Source organism: Mesoplodon mirus (assembly GCF_964341445.2).
Source record: "Mesoplodon mirus genome assembly, chromosome: X".
NCBI classification, from domain to species: Eukaryota; Metazoa; Chordata; class Mammalia; order Artiodactyla; family Ziphiidae; genus Mesoplodon; species Mesoplodon mirus.
Window position 1 is genome coordinate 51,853,697 of NC_138981.1, and position 6,922 is coordinate 51,860,618.

General features: G+C 37.9%; 1 pseudogene across 1 annotated transcript; it reads left to right on the forward strand.

The window, feature by feature from the left end:
* The first annotated feature begins 5,568 nt into the window (after nucleotides 1-5,568).
* LOC309796565 (non-homologous end-joining factor 1-like) lies at nucleotides 5,569-6,492 on the forward strand (annotated as a pseudogene). The gene has a single exon. The product of its transcript is annotated as a non-homologous end-joining factor 1-like (transcript).
* The last annotated feature ends 430 nt before the right edge of the window (nucleotides 6,493-6,922 follow it).

The following is a 6,922-nucleotide window of genomic DNA, read 5'->3' on the forward strand; positions in this document are numbered from 1 at the left end:
ATGGGTGAAACCAAGTAAGCATCCCCACTTATACAACTATGTTCTTATGTGATCCATTTATGTCTTGTTCTGTTAGCGTCTTGGGCAAACACAAAATGTCCAGCCAACTATCTTTCCTAAGTAGGGAGGGAATACAAAAAGACCCTTAGATATGATGCAAATGCAGCATGTCTGGCACATGGTAAGATCACAAATATTTTTAAAAATCAGATCTTTTGTAAAAGTCTTAGGAATTTTTTTTATTGGAGTAAAATTGCTTTACAATGTTGTGGTAGTTCTGCTGTATGATGAAGTGAATTAGCGATATGTATACCTATATCCCCTCCCTCTTGGACCTCCCTCCCACTCTCCCCACCCACCCATCTAGGTCATCACAGAGCACCTGATATAGCTCATATTTCCCTTCTCAGAAGCTTATGGTGCTCTATAAACAAGTAACAGATGTGCCATGAACATTCCTTCTTAGAGGGTTCAATGGTCTAAACTTTTTCAAACAGAGCACATTCTGTTTCCAGCTCTCTACTCACCTTGCTTTGGGACACCGTGACAATCATTTTAGTTAAAGTAAATCGGGGCAGTTAAAAAGAAAATGCTCTCCTAAGATAAAAAGGCTCCAGTTATTGGCTCAAAATGAGTAGGGTCTAAGTTTGTTAATCAGATAGTAGGAGAGAGGGATGGGAATACCATTAAGAAAATTAGCCCTTGAGGTCTGCTCTGTGCAATATAGTGACCACTGGCCAGAGGTGACTCTTTAGCCTTTGAAATGTAGCTAGTTCAATTTGAGGTGGGACGTTAGTATAAAATGCACACCAGATTTCTTTGGCTAATTACAAAAACGCAAACTATTTCACTTATAACTTGCTTTTTTTAGATTGATTATATGTTGCAATGATAGTAATTTGGAAATAGTAGATTAACTAAAAATATTATTAAAATTAATTCTACTTATATTTCTTGCACTTTTTAAATATGACTGTTAGAAAATTTTAAATTGTAAACGTGGTTCACTTTATATTTTTTGTTGGACAGCATGGCTCTAAGACCTAAGTTTATTTAAATATGGATATTATAGACTAAATCTACAATTGCAAAAGTAGGGAGTGCATATGCCAAGAGATATACAAGATGATCCAATGGTCTGTGGAAAAATATATTAGAACATCGATTCTTATTTATTTCTCATCTCATCTTTTTAAATCTTTATTTGTATATGTTTTATAATGCAATACTGTGAGTACAGAAATACATGTTTTATATATATAAGTATGTATATGTGTATATATATATGTGTATATATGAAACACTTTTTAAATATTTACACTTTTTCTGGTGACAAAGGTGAAAGAACCTTTCTCAACCATGCAAACTCCTTTCTGACTTAGGGTTTTTTCACTTGCTATTTCCTCTGCCTGAAACATCTGTCTCTAGATCTTTGAAAAATTGACTCCATTTTGATGCTTGTGTCTTGATTCAGATGTCACCCAGTATGGGCTTCTCTCTAATCTTCTAACCCTATACAATCATTTCAGTCACTATCATTTTCCTTCATCACCCTGTCCTATTTTCTTTTTAACAGTTCTCTCTGAAATATTCTTGTTTATTTGTTTATTTAAATATAAACTAGAAATCATCCAGAACATTACTCTTTTGTTCCACTAAGCTCCATTTTAGAAGAAAAAGCACAGGAAGTGGAGCCAGACAGATCCAGAGTATGAAGTTCAGACTAAGAGAATACAGAACCATGAATTTGTCATTTAATGTAATCAACCAAGAGTGAAATTAAACCAGGTCCCTGAGAGGGCTCTCTACTGCAACACAACAGTGCCTTTATCACCAGTTCTAGGCTTCCAAAGAACACTGCTGATGCTAATTTAGCTGCAAAAGGAGGTGTCCTGTATGGCTGGCATAAACTTTTCAGGGTTTGGAAAGGAACTTTCATACATCATTTTTTGTGTGAAAAATAAAATAAAAAACATTCCAAGTATCAAAAGTCAGAATGAACTCTGGATCTAGCCTGCCTAGTTAGGGATTCTAGCTCTGCCACTTATTACTTATGTTATTAGCTCAAGTTATTTAACATTTCTGAGCCTCAATTTCCTCATCTTTAAAATAGGGATTGCAATTGTACCTTTCTCATAGGTTTTTTTTTGTGTGTGTGAAAAGTTAATATGTGTAATAAACATAATAATGCCTGGCATGTAGGTAATATATGAATACTAATACAAATTAAAAATAAGAGACAAAAAAATTGAGAAACCAACACATAACCAACACATAAACCAACACATAACTACATCCCTGGCCTAAAGTGAATCAAAGGCATGAATACTGCCAGAGACCTCATCAAGGTATTTAAGGTAGGGAAATCTTGTGAACTGATTGTATTGTAAAGCTGACAGGATTGTAATGTCCTTAGAAAACAAGGACAGACTCCTCAGAGATCTGAAGCAAGGATGCTCACACACACACAGAAAGTGAAATCCAACCTGACTAAGGTGAGGAAATGCTAACCAGAGCTAATAAAGTAGGTGTCAGTAAATGACAGTTCAAGGGACAAATCTGATCTGCAATCTGTTTGAATTTAAATAGTTGAAAAAATAGTTGAAAAAATTAAGAGAATTACATTTTGTGACGTCAAAATTATATGAATTTAAAATTTCAGTATCCAAAAATAAAGTTTTATTGGAACACAGTCACAAGCATTCACTTACATGTTGTCTATGGCTGCTTTCACACTACAACTACAGGGTTGTAATTATTTTCAATCTCATGTTGTCTTATGCAAGACTAATTTGCAATGCATTAGGCATCAAAATTATCACTGAGAAACCCAAATGAACATGAAGTAACTAGGAAATCACCACAGTCGTATTTAACAATGAGCCAAATAATCCCAAGCTTTCTTAATCTTATACTAGTTCCTTCAAAGGCCAGAAGAGAATTACTAAGGTACATACTAGGTATTAACTAAATACATGATTTACCTGATTACATAAGGGAGTAATCTTCTCTACATAGGATTAAAAGACAAATGCACACAAAATAACAATAAATGTATGTTATTGAGTACACATCATATAAAGATGTAAATTGTGGCAATCACAACACAAAACTTGGTAGGACAGAGTTTTATAGGAGTAGAATTTTTTTATGCTATTGAAGTTAAGTTGGTATCAATTCAAACTAGATTGTTGTAAATTCAGGGCATGAAATGTAATCCTTATTGTAACACACAAAAAAATCATAAACATTATAATAAAAAAAATGAGAAGGGAATAAAAATGGTTGAATCAAAAAAAACTGAATGCAAAAGAAGGCAATAATGGAGGAAATAAGGTACAAAGAGTGTATAAGACATAATAAAAACAAATAAAAAAGTGCCTGAAATAAGTCCTTTCTTACTGGTAACTACTTCAAATGTAAATGGATCAAACCCTCCAATCAAAAAGCAGAGATGGACAGAATGGATTTAAAATTAAAATGATAATACTATGTCCCATCTATCAAAAACTCACATTAGATCCAAAGACACAAAGAAGCTGAAAGTGAAAGGAGGCAAAAAGCTTACAAATAGTAAGCAAAAGATTGCTGGGGTGGCTATCTCAAAATAGAATTTAAGTCAAATGTTGTTACAAGAGTCAAAGAAGAACTAGATAGATAGATAGATGATAAATAGATAGATAAAATAATTAATTCATCAAGAAGATATAATTAGGTCTTCCCTGGTGTCACAGTGGTTGAGAGTCTGCCTGCTGTTGCAGGGGACACGGGTTCGTGCCCCAGTCTGGGAAGATCCCACATGCCGCAGAGCAGCTAGGTCCATGAGCCATGGACACCGAGCCTGTGCGTCCAGAGCCTGTGCTCCACAATGGGAGAGGCCACAACAGTGAGAGGCCCGTGTACCACAAAAAAAAAGATATAATTACAATCATACAGGTATCAAATAATAGAGCTCCCAAATATATGACACACAAATATTGACTGAATTGGAGGGACAAATAGACAGTTCCATAATAATAAATCAATAAGGAAATAGGACATGAATGACATTATAAATTAACCAGCCTTAAAAGACATATATAGAATATCCTAAAACAGCAGAATACACATTCTTCTCAATTGCACGTGGAACATTCTCAAGGATAGATCATCTGTTAGGCCAAAAACTACACTTAGTAAATTTAAGAAGATTAAAATCATATCAAGTATGTTTTTCAGACACAGTGGTATGAATAAAAATAGAAATAAATTACAAGAAGAAAACTGGAAAATGCACAAATATGAGGAGATTAAACATGATACCAAACAATCAATAGGTTAAAGAAGAAGTTTTAAAAGAGAAATCTAAAAATATCTTGAGACAAATGAAAATGGAAATACAACATGTCAAATCTTATTAGATGCAGCAAAAGCAGTTCTAAGTGGGGAGTTTATAGCAATAAATCCTTACATTTAGAAACAAAAGGTCAGTGATATCAGCATCATGACAACATAAAGTCATTTCTTCTTCTGTCCCATTTGATTCAGTTATTTGGCTATCCATAAGGAAGCAGAGGTGCCTCTGCACAGCACGCGAAGATTCCCAATGGATCTTTCCACCTGTGCCTCTTTCAGCTGACTTGGACCTTGGAGGAAGCTGCAGAGCCCAGGGACATGGCAGCAGAGGTAGCTGTGGGACAGCTGTGACCTTGCTGGTAGAGATGTTGGAGGGTGAAAGATGTGAGTACGGTTCTGTCAGTCCATAGGTGCTGCAGTTGGAGGAAACTGTTGTTCACTTTGAGGAGAGACTGCAGTGACCGTGCAGGGGGAAAGGAAAGGGAAGAAGCATACAAAAAGAACTGAAGGAACACATTTCCTGCTGTCTGCCCTGGGACTATAGTAAGTGGTTCACACACGGGATATTGGGACTCAAACACTCAAGGATTTCTCTACCAGGCCAAGGACACACCCAAAGCTCCAGGTGCTGAGCACACACCTCTCCCCACTCTGCCACCAGCATTTTTTAAACTCCAGTTTTTAAAAAAATAATATTGCTCTCAAATTTAGTAGTAAATCAGCTCCTCTAAAAGAAATAAAAAATCTATGCAATACTTTCACATTCTGGAAAACAACAGAAAGCCTTCTAATTACCAATCTGCTGAACTGTTAGAAATAAAGTAAACAAAACCTACTGAAATAAGGAGGACGTTTGCTAATTCAAATGATACGGAACCCTAGTACAAATGGTAAAAGCAAAGCTTTACAGAAAAAATCACACAAATGCTACAGCAGAGACACATTTCCATGAACAGTATGAAAAATCATGATAAAATAATATCACAAAAAGGAAACAATTCTCCAGCAACCAAACTCAAAGGCATGGAATATTGCAAACATACTGATAAAGAGTTCAAAGTAGCTCTTATAAAGAAATCCAAGGAGCTACAAGAAAACTCAAAAAGGCAATACAGTGAACTCAGGAATAAAACTAATGGATAGAGAAATATTTTATCAAAGAAATCAAAATTCTATAAAGGAACCATTTCGCCTTTCAGTTTGCATGGGTGGGCCAGCTTGCTGCGGGGAGAGTGAGAGCTCTTGAGGCCGCTCACGATGGAGGAACTGGAACAAGGTCTGCTGATGCAGCCGTGGGCATGGCTACAGCTTGCCGAGAACTCCCTCTTGGCCAAGGCTTATATCACTAAACAGGGCTATGCCTTGCTGGTTTCAGATCTTCAACAGATGTGGCATGAACAGGTGGACACTAGTGTGATCAGCCAGCAAGCCAAGGAGCTGAACAAGCACCTGACTCCTCCTCCTGAGGCTTCTCTTTGTCATTTGGATGATCTGCTTTACCCGTTGTTGAAGGACACTGCTTGCTCTGGCAAAGCTACATTCTCCTGTGATCGTGTGGCAGAGGCACTGATATTCTGGGTGTGGAGTGAGCTCTCTGGTCTCCCATTCTATTAGAATTTCCACTGCATCTTAGCTAGCCCTTCACTGGTCTCCCAACATTTGATTCGTCTTCTGATGGTTATGAGTCTGGCACTTCAGTGCCAAGTGAGGGACCTAGCAAAATTGTTTCGTATGTAAGATCTAGAGATCCAGGACTACCAGGAGAGTGGGGCTATGCTGAGCCAAGATCGGTTGAAGACAGAGCCATTTGAAGAGAATTCCTTCTTGGAACAATTTATGGTAGAGAGACTACCAGAGGTATGCAGTGTTGGTGATGGAAAACCCTTTGTCACAAATCTACAGAGTCTGTATATGGCAGTCACCAGACAAAAGATCCAAGTAGGACAGAAGCTTCAAGGCACTGGAGATCCCCATACCTCAAGCAGTGCCTACTCACAAGGAACTGATAACCAACTTCTGAATCAGCCAGAAGAGCAGGTCTCCACATCACCATCCCTCCCAGTGCCTGAAAAAGAGCCCACAGTTACTTCAGGCACTATGCAGAGACCTCAGTTGTTGAAGGTCAAGAGGAAGAAGCTAAGGAGGCTCTTCAGTTAACCTGTCACTGTCTCAACTGCTGAGGATGGACTCAGAGAGTAGTTTCCTAGTGTCACCTTGAAAGGAGGTCCTGTGACAGCAGCATCTCTGACACAGAGTTACACAGCCAGGGACTCTACTGTAAGGGCAAGATAACTGAAGTTCATGTTGACAGGCATGGATACTATTAACTGAGGGAGACCTGGCTCCAATCCATCAGGCACTGGCCTTCCCTGTCTGACTGGAAGCCAGTCTCTGGGAATCCCATACCCTCATTACTTTTGATGAAGGTGTTCTAGACCCAGGACCTACCGTGGACTTTAGATATATGGGGCAGGTCTGCAAAAAGGCACAGCATGCTTAGGAAGCCTTTTCTACCTTTCTTAAGAGTCCCTAGCCAGTCCCAAGTGTTCCTCAGAGACCCTCTCCTCTCTTTAGCATGGAATAAAAA